The sequence below is a fragment of the Bufo gargarizans genome, chromosome 2, assembly GCF_014858855.1.
Source record: "Bufo gargarizans isolate SCDJY-AF-19 chromosome 2, ASM1485885v1, whole genome shotgun sequence".
Taxonomy (NCBI): domain Eukaryota; kingdom Metazoa; phylum Chordata; class Amphibia; order Anura; family Bufonidae; genus Bufo; species Bufo gargarizans.
Genome location: NC_058081.1, coordinates 497,465,120 through 497,479,546, shown reverse-complemented (window position 1 = coordinate 497,479,546; position 14,427 = coordinate 497,465,120).

Genomic DNA, 14,427 nt, shown 5'->3' with positions numbered 1-14,427 from the left:
AGGTAAGTGACTTTATTATTTTACAGTCTAATCTGAGGTCTGATATGGAGGATATGGGGTTTAGAGCGGTCTATGGGGGTCTTGGGGCCAAAAGGGGAGGTCAGGAGGTCTGACTGGGGGGGGTCTGCAGGTCTGACTAGGGGGTTGGAGTGGTCTAATGGGGGTCTGACTGGGGGTCTGGAGGTCTAATGGGGGTCTTATTGTGGGTCTGGAGGTCTGACTGTGGGGTCTGATTAGGGTTCTGCAGGTCTAATGGGGGTGTGATTGGGGGTCTGGAGGTCTAATTGGGGTCTGATTGAGGGTCTGGAGGTCTAATGGGGGTCTGATTGGGGGGTCTTGGGGTCTGACTGGGGGGGTCTAGAGGTCTAATGGGGGTCTGATTGGTGGTCTGGAGGTCTGACTTGGGGGTCTAGAGGTCAAATGGGGGTCTGATTGGGGGTATGGGGGTCTGATTGGGTCTGGAGGTCTAATGGGAGTCAGATATGGAGGTCTGGAGGTCTAATGGGGTCTGGAGGTCTAATGGGGGTCTGGAGGTCTGATATGGGGGTCTGGAGGTCTAATGGGGGTCTTATATGGGGTCTTATCTGAGGTCTGATATTGGGTCGGGGTCTTACATGGAGGTCTATTGGGGGTCTGATCTGAGGTTTAAACTGGGGTCTTATATGGGGTCTGACATAGAGGTCTAAAGGGGGTTTGGTCTGAGATTGGGGGATCTCATTTAGGGTTTTATATGGGGGTCTGATATGAAAGGAAGGTGTTTTTTTTCTGTGTGGTACCAGTATTTTCAGGGGGACTGTTTCTACAGGAAAGTATTGGGGAGCACAGTGGACATAGTATTGGGGGTGGCAAGATTGGGTGTTGAGAAGGTGGAAGGATAATGGAAAAGTAGGAAAATAAGATGTGCAGCTAAAAGAAGTCACCATGGTGGTCTGGTCTAACAGGAGAAGAAGAGGAAAGAGAATTTCTACATCAGAGAAGAGAAGTCACTGGATGTAAGAGGTACATATGTGGGGCTATATGACCCTGTATGTTCTGTAGCGCTGTATGGAATGTTTTCCAAGTATCTCTTTAACTCTTTCTACCCCAGGCCAGTTTTCACCTTACTGCCCAGGCCATTTTTTGCAAATCCGACATACACTCACCTAAAGAATTATTAGGAACACCATACTAATACGGTGTTGGACCCCCTTTTCCCTTCAGAACTACCTTAATTCTATGTGGCATTGATTCAACAAGGTGCTGATAGCATTCTTTAGAAATGTTGGCCCATATTGATAGGATAGCATCTTGCAGTTGATGGAGATTTGAGGGATGCACATCCAGGGCACGAAGCTCCCGTTCCACTACATCCCAAAGATGCTCTATTGGGTTGAGATCTGGTGACTGTGTGGGCCATTTTAGTACAGTGAACTCATTGTCATGTTCATGAAACAAATTTGAAATGATTTAAGCTTTGTGACATGGTGCTTTATCCTGCTAGAAGTAGCCATCAGAGGATGGGTACAGGGTGGTCATGAAGGGATGGACATGGTCAGAAACATTTCTCAGGTAGCCCGTGGAATTTAAACGATGGCCAATTGGCACAAAGGGGCCTAAAGTGTGCCCAGAAAACATCCCTACACCATTACACCACCACCACCAGCCTGCACAGTGGTAACAAGGCATGATGGCTACATGTTCTCATTCTGTTTACGCCAAATTTGGACTCTACCATTTGAATGTCTCAACAGAAATCGAGACTCATCAGACCAGTCAACATTTTTCCAGTCTTCAACAGTCCAATTTTGGTGAACTCGTGCAAATTGAAGCCTCTTTTTCCTATTTGTAGTGGAGATGAGTGGTACCCGGTGGGGTCTTCTGCTGTTGTAGCCCACCTTTCTTTCCCATTCTGACATTCAGTTTGGAGTTCAGGAGATTGTCTTGACCAGGACCACAACCCTACATGCATTGAAGCAACTGCCATGTGATTGGTTGACTAGATAATCACATTAATGAGAAATAGAACAGGTGTTCCTAATAATTCTTTAGGTGAGTGTATGTCACTTTATGTGAAGCCATTCTGAGACTTGTTTTCTCCTGACACATTGTACTTCACGAAAACAGAAAGTGATATCACATAAAATATTTATTACTTAACATTCCCCATATTTCTACTTTATGTTGGCATCATTTTGTAAATGTAATTTTTTATTTTTTTTTAGGATGTTAAAAGGCTTAGAAGTTCAGAAGCAATTTTTAAGAAAATTTCCAAAACCCACTTTTTAAGGACCAGTTCAGGTTTGAAGTCACGTTGTGGGGCTTACATAGTGGAAACCCCCCATAAATGACCCCATTGTAGAAACTACTCCCCTTAAGCTACTCAAAACTGATTTTACAATCTTTGTTAACCCTTTAGGTGTTCCAAAAGAATTAAAGGAAAATGGAGATGACATTTCAAAATTTCACTTTTTTGGCAGATCTTCCATTTAAATCCATTTTTTTCTTTAACACATAGAGGGTTAAACAAAGCACAATATTTATTACCCTTATTCTGCGGTTTACAGAAACACCCCACATGACATGTGGTCGTAAACTGATGTAAGGGCACACGGCAGGAAAGGAACTCCATATGGTTTTGGAAGGCAGATTTTGCTGGACTGGTTTTTAGATGCTATGTCCCATTTTAAGCCCCCCTGATGCACCCTTACAGTAGAAACTCCCAAAAAGTGACCCCATTTTGGAAACTAGGGGATAACGTGCCAGTTTTATTGCTACTATTTTGGGGTACATATGATTTTTAATTGCTCTATATTACGTTTTTTGTGAGGCAAGGTAACAAAAAATGGCTGTTTTGGTACAGTTTTTATTTTTTATTTTTTACAACATTCATCTGACAGGGTAGATCATGTGCTATTTTTATAGAGCAGGTTATTACAGATGCAATGATATCAAATATGTCTACTTTCTTTGTTTGTTTCAGTTTTACATAATAAAGCATTTTTGAAAAAAAAAGTTTTTGTGTCTCCATTTTCTGAAAGCCCTATTTATTTTTATTTTTCTGCCGATCATCTTGTGCAGGGGCTTGTCTTTTGCAGGAAGATTTGACGTTTTTATTGGTCTCATTTTTGGGTACATATGATTTTTTGATCATTCATTATTACACTTTATGCAGAAAGGTGAGCAGAAAATTTGTAATTTTGGCACAGTTTTTATTTATTTTTATTTTTCCAGCGTTAGACTGAGGAGTTAGGTCATGTGATATTTTAATAGAGCTGGTTGTTACGGACACGGTGATGCCTAATGTGTATACTGTTTTTTTTTTTCACAATAATAGCGTTTTTTAAACCCCCAAAATTATGTTTTAGGGTCTCCATAGTCTAAAAGCCATAGCTTTTTTTAATTTTTTACCAATTGTCTTAGGTAGGGTCTCCTTTTTTGAAGGATGGTTTGATTTGTACTATTTTGAGGGGCATACACCTTTTTGATCACTTGGTGTTGCAATTTTTGTGATGTAAGGTGACAGAAAATGGAATTTTTGGCACAGTTTTTATTTTATTTACTTTGTTCACCTGAGGGGTTAGGTCATGTGGTATTTTTATAGAGAAGGTTGTTACGGATGCGGCAATACCTAATATGTCTACTTTTTATTTATTTATTTCACTTTAGCACAATAATAGCAGTTTTGAAGCAAACAAAATAATATTTCAGTGTCTCCATTGTCTGAGAGTAATAGTTTTATTTTTTGACCGATTGTCTTATACAGTTTTTATTTCTTATGGTGTTTATCAGATGGAGTGTATCATGTAATATATTTATAGAGTCGGTCGTTACAGACGCGGCGATATCTAATATGTATACTTTTATTTTTTTATTTCACTTTAACACAATAACATTTTTAAACAAAAAAAATGATGTTTTAGTGTCTCATGTTCTGAGAAATATCTTTTTTTTTTTTTTAGCGATTTTCTTATGTAGGGGCTTATTTTTTACAGGATGAGGTGACAGTTTTATTGGTATCATTTTGTCGGACATACACCTTTTTAATCGTTTGGCGTTGCACTTTTTGTGATGTATGGTGACAAAAATGGCTTTTTTGACTGCAGTTTTTATTTTTTATGGTGTTTATCAGACAGGGTGTATCATGTGATATATTTAAAGAGTCAGTCGTTACGGACGCTGCGATACCTAATATGTGTGTTTTTTCTATTTTTTCTATTTTTTACTTTTTTTTTACTTTATTTCTGACTTTAACTTTTGGGTGTCTGATCCCCTCTGCAATGCATTACAATACATCTGTATTGTAATGCATTGCCTGTTAGTGTATTACACAGAGTAATACACTAACAAGTTACCTAGGAGACCCAGCCTGAGGCTGGATCTCCTGGGCACCCTTAGACAGCAGGTCTCGATGCCGTGCATGGCATTGGGCAGCCTCTGCACGGCATCGGGCTGCCTTCTCACCCATCGGGTCCCCGCCACAGCAATGCTCCCTCACCCGCAGCAAACCCTGTGGCATAGAAAGGGTTAATGTGCTGGCATCGGTGTTTTCACCGATTCAGGCGCATACAGCAGGAGTCCGGCTAACGGGAACAGCTGGTCCCCTGCAGCTGATCGGGCGGGCGCAGCTTCTGCACTGCCCCGATCAGCGGGCCATAATAGTACGGCGCTTGGCGGCAAGTCACATCCCGCTGCGCAGTACTATTATGACACTGGTCGGGAAGGGGTTGTCCACTGCCTGTTCTGTTTACTTGCTCATCACTGCAAATGCTACGACAAGCAGGTGAACATAGCAGAGAAAGCAGCTCTCATATGAGCACTGCCCTCTCTTCAAACAGCTGGGGGCACAGAGGGCATTACTAATGTGAAGGGGGCCTAATGGGCATTTCTACTATGGAGGGGTCACAGAGCCAGAGGGCTTTACTACAATGAAGGGGGCACAGTGGGCATTATTACTGTGAAGGGGGCACAGTGGGCATTATTACTGTGAAGGGGGCACAGTGGGCATTATTACTGTGAAGGGGGCACAATGGGCATTTCTACTAACGAGGGGGCACAGAGGGCATTACTGGCACAGTGGACATTATTACTGTGAAGGGGCACAATGGGCATTATTAATGTGAAGTGGGCACAATGGGCATTATTACTGTGAAGGGGCACAATGGGCATTATTACTGTGAAGGGGCACAATGAGCATTATTACTGTGAAGGGGACACAATGGGCATTTTTACTGTGAAGGGGGCACAATGAGGATTATTAGTGTGAAGGGGGCACAGAGAGGACATAACTACTCTGAGAGGGCACAATGTGGGCATAACTACTGTGAGTGGGCACACATCTGTACAAAACTACTGTGAAGCTTGTACAATGAGGGCAATACTACTGTGAGGAGGTACAATTTTTTTAAAGTATTTGGGGGAGGGGGTGCCAGAGAAAGGACCCACCCCGGGTGTCAAACACCCTAGGCATGCCACTGCTCTGAATATAAGCAAACTTTTTCCCATCTACTGACAGCGCGCAGAAATAGTGAAGAATTGGAACACCCAAAAATTTAGAAAGTTGTCCTTTTACAATGACTAAGCTTTCTTTAGATATCAGTTCAGATCTTATCCTATTTAATAAAAGCACAGTGTGAGTGTCACCAGTTTTGCACTGGGCATGCACGGCAGAGCAACCAATCAGCACACAGCGCTTCACACGCGGCCACACCGCCCACAGCATTGCGCCGACCATTCAGGACATGGCGCTGACACTCTGCTTCAAAAAACTGTTTAACCCCTTCCATGCCGCGGTCCGCTGCCTGGAAGGGGCTAACCATCGGGCCACTGCTCTGCCCTGGTAGTGGCCCGATGCTTGAACAGTTAATGCCCCCGCACACAACACCACCGCCCCCCCTTTCAAGATGCAGAGCGCGCAGCACCCTCCCTTCCTTTCAAGATGGCAGAACATGCAGCACCCCCCCTTGCAGGATGGCAGAGCTGCAGCGATGTAGAGTGTTAGGTAAATGGCCGTTTAACCCCTTCCATGCCGTGGTCCTTAGGGACCACTGTATGGAGGGGCTAACCATCGGGCTGCTGCTCTGCTGTGGTCGATGCTTGAAGGGTAAACTGAGGGAGGGAGCTCCCTCCCTCTCCCATTGGGCCGCTGCGCTGTGGCAGCGTCCCGATGGTTACCATGGCAACCGGACGCCTTCACAGGCATCAGGCTTGCCGTGGTATATCTAATCCTGATCAGGCTTAATGTGAGTTCAATACACTGCAGTAGACTATATAGTGTACTGCAGTATATTTTAAGCCATCAGACCCACTGGATCTTTAAGAACCAAGTGGGTCTGGGTCCAAAAAATAAAAATAAACCTGAAAAAAGTAAAAAGAAAAAAAAAAGACTTCCTAAATCCACACATAATCGGTTAAAATAAAAATAAACATGTTTGGTATTGCCGCGTCCGTAAGGACCTGACCTATTAAAGGATCACGTACTTTTACTGCATTGTGAACACCATAAAAAAATGAAAAACTATGATGGAATTGCAATTTTACCCACTGCACTTCCCAAAATATGGTATAGAAGGTGATAAAAAATGTCATATGTATCCAAAATTAGCACCAATCAAACCGTGACCTCATCCCATAAAAAATGAACCCTACATAAGCCAATCGTCCAAAAAAAATAAAATGGCTTTCAGAAAATGGAAACACAAAAACATGATTTTTTTTTCAAACATGCTTTTATTTAATAAAATAAAGTTACCAGCAGTCTCAGCACCAGCAGTCAGTGCCAGTCATACAGCGACAGCCTCCAGTCACAGTGCCAGCAGTGTCAGCCGCAGCCACCAGTCTCAGCCACAGCCACCAGTCAGTACCAGCAGTCTCAGCTGCAGCCAGCAGTCTCAGCCACAGCCACCAGTCAGTGCCAGCAGTCTCAGCCACCAGCTGCAGTAAGCAGTCTCAGCTACAGCCAGCACTCAGTGCCAGCAGTTTCAGCCACAAGCCACAGTCAGCAATCTGAGCCACAGCCACCAGTCTCGGCCACCAGCCACAGCCAGCAGTCTCAGCCACCTCTCAGTGCCAGCAGTCTAAGCCACAGTCGCCAGTCTTGGCCACCAGCCACAGCCACCAGTCAGTGTGGTCAAGTTCCCTTGCCATTTAATATAGACTGTTCCTACTAATGTTTATGCACTACTGTTCTAGCGCCTGTTATTGCAATGGGCTTAATGTCTAGTACTCTATAAATAGGGCCATTGACACGTGTCCTGCCTAAGGCCTTTTTACGCAGGACAAGCATTATTGGGAATGAATGTTTATATTGAACACTTGTTCATATGGTCTGGCCCATGAAAAAAGTGCCACAATTCATCTGACAGATGAGAAAAATACTAGCTTGTAATTGCATCTTTCCTATGGTTCCTAAAATAAATGTTTGTTGGTAGCACATCATCCCGTGTAAACATGGGATGTGCTGCCGACAATATGCAAAGTGAATGGGAGATCAATAATTGAACAGCCATGATCAGAGAGTGTGGAGCCACTGTGTCAACCAGATGGTTTGACTTTGGGCTAAATCTAGGAGCGCTATCTTGGCAGTCCCCTGGTATTCACCGTTTAACCCCTACACAGCCATCTGGACTTCCCTGCAGGGCATCCACTGGGCTGCTACCTCCTGGAGTAGTCCCAGCGTGGTTGACAGCCGACCCATGGGGGAATTAGAGACACCGGTGCAAGGCACCAAGAGTTTAGGGAAATCTTGTAGTCAGTAACAAGCCGAGGTCCAGGCAGGCAGAGTTCATGCAAATCTGTGAAACACGTCCAAAGGTTAGGGAAGGCAGCATAACGTCAATGTAGTTATTAAGCAAAAGTCAGGTCAGGCGGCAGTGTGTCAGAATCTAGGAATCAAACAGACGTTGGTACAAGCAGACAAGCAGATTACGGCACCTTTCCAGGATTTAGCAAGCGAGTAAACCTATTGCACAGGCAGTGAGTGAGATATATATAGCAGAGCTGATTAACATATTTGAAGCAACTGCACACAGAACCAAAGGAGGATTAACCCTTGCAATACTGCAGAATGAGGTATGGTTCAATGAAGAATATCTCCAATAGACACGCAGCACACACGCGCCCGCCGTTAAAGCGCTGGAACTGTGACAGATAGATGATGAGTGGAGCGGCGCCTGTTACTGCTTGAAGTAACAGGACAGTGGCCGGCATAGGCCACCAACATAACAGTAATAATGACTGTTCATTCTTAAACGAGCATCAATCAGCTTGTATATTGTTGAGGGACCCGACTTCAGCCCGTATGAGAAAAAGTTGTGTAACTTCACGATGCAAATCAGAAAACACAGGGCAATCTATTTTAATACATTAAAGTCGTCTGAAGATGGCAATCTCTTTTAAATATTGTTTTCCTCCAAAAAATAAAATAAAATTGACTGTAATAAAATAGAAAAATATGCTTGTTTATCCGCATGGTCCTTATCTGTATATAATTTACAGCAATATGCTGAGCACAATAAAATCTTCAAAAGCACAGGATGATTGTGGGGGAAAATCATTTTAATCCGGATGCTCTATTATTTATAGGCACCAGAGTTCACAAACTAAAACTATTATTCACATTGCAACCTTAGTTCTAACAATAAAATGGGGATGACATGTGAAAGTGGGTGACATTTTAAGATTTTAAAATAGACTTGAGAGAATTTTGGATTTCTTTTTTTATTCCATTGCTTTGTATTGTTTCTTTTTTATACATTTTGACCACTGACGTATTAAAGACAATCTATTGTCAAATAATGTGATAAAAACATTGACAATTGATGATTTAGACAACTCCTATTCCTTCTCACTGCATATGTCACGTAGCATACTCACTACACAACCCCATCGGAGTCAGAAGGGATTAATGTCCAGGTGCCTGCTGTAACGTAAATCTGTCGCAGCAACTCCAGCAAGATCCCATATACTTGAGTATGGGTTCTTCAGTGGGTAAGAAAAAACAAGAAGTGATACATTTCCTTAAAACTTCCCTTGGGCCCTGCTATATTGGAGGACACTAGTACTGTAAATAGCATGGGATGTTTGGGGAAAAGGGCAATTACATAATTTAGAATGAAGCCTAGAAGTTCTATCATAGACTTAAAGGGGTTTTCTGGGACTTTTATCCTCTGGATAGGTCATCAGTATCTGATTGGTGGAAAATGACACTGTTTGAGAAGGCACTTGGCACTCGCAGCTTAGCCTAGACCATGTGACGTCACATTCATCAGTCACATGGCCTAGGCCAATGGCGTTTTGCTTGGTGAACTGAGTGAAGGTCGCTGTGCTACTGCGATCCCTGGTGCCTTCTCAATCAGATGACTGTCAGCGGTCCCTGGTGTCGGACCACCACCGATCAGATAAGGCCCTTTACATAGGATTTCTCAGCAAGCAATTATTGGTAATGAGTCATGACCTATCTGCTTCTGAAAATTGCCTGCTCGTTAGAGAAGGTGAGAGCTACATTTATATACAGCAATCAACTCCTCTGTATGGGGGCACGTGATTGCTCATCCCTATGCAATTTCATTGCTTGTGGGCAGCAAATTCCTGTTTACACTGGACGATATGCTGACTAAAAATGAGGATTTTGGATGCCACATCAATGATGCTTTCACGTGATGAATAACGATTTGTAAGTTTGTCTGGTGATCGGTGTACTCCTACATAGGGCAGTTGTTGGGAATGAGCATTCATATGAATGTTTGTTCCGATAATTGACACAATAGTAAGCTTCTGTAAAGGGTCTAGAAGTCTAGGTGGATATTGTTTTCCTGCTTCTTATTTATTATATTCACTTATATAGCCCTGACCTATTCCGCAGCACTTTACAGACACTAGCATCCAACTGTCCCCAATGGGGCTCACAATCTAAGTTTCCCTATCAGTCTTTGGAGTGTGGGAGGAAACTCACGCAAACACAGGGAGAACATACAAACTCCAGGTAGATGTTGTCCTTGGTTGGATTTGAACCCAGGACTCCAGCTCTGCAAGGCACCAGTGCTAACCAGTGAGCTACCATTCAAAATTCGTTCATAGCTAGGCTGTTTTTCGCCCAGGACAGTTTGCTAACTTGTATTAAATTTCTTAGGCAAGAGAACATGTTTTGCTACTCACGATCCACTTCTAGCCTTTGGTGCTAAACGCTTCTCTAGATAATAGAATGTGCCTCTTCTGCACACTAGAAGATCTGGATTCATTGTTGACCATGGGGGCAGTAATAGCTAATCTGCATGTCTCCACCCATTTTCCCAGAATGATTATTACTCCCCTTGTTGTGTGGATATACGCTGTAACTAAGCATAGAAATACCTTCTACATAAAGAAGTACTTATAGTATGCCAAATTGGTTGAGAAGGGGGCATTTGGTTTCTTTAGCCCTCCTCTCCCTAACCTTACCAGCCAGTACAGTACACAAAAGCCAATACAAAGATTTATTTTTTTAAACCAGTTAAACTCCTAGCCAGGACGTGATTTACAACTGGTTGCCAAAGGTCTCTACTTATCAGGTAAACCTCTTATACTTCATGATAATTGTCGTGCACTATCTCTATTAATATAATTGGCATGTCTTATCTGTAGCAAATTAATATGTATCTGCATTAAGGATGGAGGCATGGAGTATGTGCGTCACATTATCCAGGGTAATTTAAAACAAAATCAATGCGATAAGGGAATGAATGCGATTGAACTGTGCAGAGCACAAGCTGACGGACCATCTCGAAGCATCTAAGCAGCAGCACAATGATCCATAGAAAGCATTAGCTAAATCGATGCAGATGCTTCTCATAATGGAGCCTTATTATACTGGGTGGCATTTTTTTTTGCAATATTATCCATTTGGGTTTATCTGCAGACATCTAGTATTACAACAAATGCAGCTTAATTCTGATCTAGGAACCATAGCAAAATGGAAATAACCAGCTCTCGCCGTGCTGTAGCCCAAACTCCCTGATACATGTCCTGTCCTGGATGTCTTAGCCCTCTCCATCCTACAAAATATAATGATGTTCAATGTTATGTATGACAGTGCAGAGACTGGGGTCTGTCCAGAAAAAAATCCATGGGAGAAATCTAGGATCTGCGGTGTAGTAGTAATGGCAATACTGGTACTTTAAATTGAATGCAGATATTTTAACCCCGTGTCATTTTTAGGTAACATTCTGTGCTGTTTAAAGGGCTTGTTCCAGTTAAATAAAAACTTTGGCATTCCCTGTTCATAGGTAAAGTAACAAAGCTATACTTACCCGTTTTCTCCCCTGCTGCTTCCAGCTCTGGTCCTCCTTGTTGCTGATGTCATCTTCCTGGCTGCCATGCAACCAATCACTGGCCTCAGCAGTACATGACACATCACTGCTGAGGCCAGTGATTGGCGGCAGCAGTGACCTGTGTGCACGGAATGTAACCGCTGAGGCCAGGAAAAAAAGCAGTGGCAGGGAGGACTGAAGAGATTCTTTTGTCATTTTGGCACATGTATCGGGCATGTCCACATTAACATTCAACTCTGACAACCCTGTTAATTTCATAATTTATGTTTTTAGTTGCCAGAAGACCTTTTTTCACACAAATCTCCAAATTCCAAGTATAGACATAGATTAAAGGGGTTGTGCCATGAAATATATTCTACATTTCTCAAACCAGCGCCTGGATCTGATATACTTTTGTCATTGCATGTAATTAAAAATTTAGTATATCCAGTGAGCTTTTTAATAAAACGTATCTGTATAGCACCACCTACTGTTTGTTCTGTTCTTTACATTTTGTCCATCTCACTGAGGTGGTCCAACATGATCAATTTAAATCTTTAATTGCCACCAGCCTTATATTCTGTTAGACGCTGCAGCAGTGAGAGGGAGAAAGCTGCAGCAGAAAGGACACACCCTATGAGCAATTAGAGCAGTAAAGGTGAAGATCTCTGGACCTATGTACAGTACAGGGCTGGTTCTAGCTTTATAGGCATTGTGTTGTACTATATGATGTCTGATTTTCATTTTTTACATCAATCATGTTATTACCCCTTTAAATGAATATATTTTGAATAATGGCAGACAACACTGATGAAGGGAAAGAGTGTTCCCGAAACGCGTATGGGCCGGATCGCACACCTGTAAGAAAAGCACCTTAAGCATGGCCATGCTATACAACTAGATCACAGGACTTTGATATTCATTGCGACGATACCAAAGGCATACTGTATTCCCTCGAGGACGGTAATTTCGCTTGGAAATCTCGTGAGACTTCGGGTAAGCCAGCTGCAGCTGAATGAAGTAAGACGCCGGAAGCATCCCGCGCTGCCCGACTCACGCTTGAAAGCGACCACAAGCGACCGCATACAACGAGGGAGGTAAGGAGTTATTTAACTCACAAGCCAAATCAGTACAGTAGCTACGGGACTGTTTATCACCATATAATATTAGGTGCATAAGATCTGCACCCAACGATTCTACATGTGTTTTTTGAACCAATCTGAGTTATCCAGTTGACCAGAGACTGAACTGTTCTGTACATCTTTACATATTCATCTATATTGATGCTGGAATAACGTTATCCAAACTATTAGAACATCTGTGGATTTGAAAAAACATTAATGCTGTCTAGCACTCTGGTCATACCAGACCTATTGGGTTCATATGAATCAATTGCCCCTTTCATTATCCTCATTCGTGTATGATTGAATTGTTATTAATATTGTATTTTATTGTATTTTATTTAATTGGACCGATACGTTTGAACATTGTGATTTAATTAAATTTTATTCTATGATCCAAATGAAGTGTGCTCGCCCATCACTTTAACTATTTAAATCCATTTTGCTTCAGAGGGTGGGTGTCCCTCATTTTGGGCTAGCAGCACCTGTTCCTGAGTTTCGTCCACAGTGAGCCACCCCCTTACTTTATACAACACTAGGGGGAGCTTAGAAGATTAAATAATGCATTCTATGAATGTGCAGCATGCAGTAAGTTCCTAACATCCCCACAGCTGTGGCTTCAGACTGTAACATTAAAGGGGTAGCCCGGATTCAGCAAGAAACTGAACAACGCTGTAGAATAGCCTAAAAGAACTGAGAATTGCCCTAGTAGATCCAGCACTGCGGTTCTGCTTCTCCGGGCCAGTCATTGTTTAGCAGTGCACTGAAGGAGGCAATGATTGTCTGCAGTAATCAAGTATTGTTGACTTGACATCTCTGCTGCAGCCAAGTAAACAAAGCCTGGGCAGGAGAAACCAGTGTGGTGGTAAGGACTGCTCAATTCTTTATTTTAGACTATTCCATGGGATAGTCCAGTTTTCTGGCTGATATTGGGGACTCCTTAAAATATATATTTTTTTGGAGACATGGTGCCCAATCTAGGACTAGCTCGTTATTAGCCAGTGTGAACAGTTTCTTCAGTGCAAACAATGGCTATGAATAGTTGGTCACCCTTGTGGAATACAGCAATGACATTTGTATCTGATGTACAGATTGCAGGCATACCATGATTCTGGAGTCAGAGGGGACAGAAAAGATCCATCTCCCTAAATGAGGTGACCAGTACCATAAATGATGCACCATAGTTGGGAGTCCTGTAGAGTCTATGGTCTGAAAAAAGTGTTTATTGTGATGATGTTGGTGTAGAAAGCACTTACCTCTGGCTTTCATTAAAAAAAAACTAGGTATTTTTGCAGCCCAATATTTTGCACATAGTCGGGGCATAGACTATGCCAGGGATGGGCAAACTGCAGCTCTCCAGCTGTTGTAAAACTATAACTCCCAGTATGCCCAGTCTGTCTACAGCTATCAGCCTACAGCAGGGCATGATGGGATTTGTAGTTTTACAACAGCTGGAGAATTGCAGTTTGCCCGTCACTGGACTATGCTGTCAATATAACATAGAGTGTTAACATAACAAGACCACATTAAATACCAGTTCATGACGGTGGAGCTCTAGGCTATGAACAGTGACCACAAAGTGCGGAGTCAGGCTTTAATTAATGCGTAGCTGCCTAATAAATATTCATGCTGAACTCACATGTATTATTCAAGCAGGTATGTCAGTGGTGTGCAGCAGATTAAAGGGCAGAAGCTTCATTCACAAAGATTCCCTCAGTTACCTGGGTATATACAGTATGTCTGAAGAGGGATATACAGTGCCTTGAAAACTCATTCATATCCCTTTTCCACATTTTTTACTGTTAAACCCACAAACCTAAATGTATTTCATTGGGATTTTATGTGGTAGACCAGGGATCAGCAACCTCCGTCAGCCCAGACGTTCTGAAACTACAACTCCCAGAATCCTCCTTTCACTTTTATGGGAGTTGCAATAACAGCTGAGTAAGGGTCCATTCACACGTATGCACTTTAGGTCCGGATCCGTTCCTCAATTATGCGGACCCATTCATTTTCAATGGGGACGGAAAAGCTGTGGACAGCAC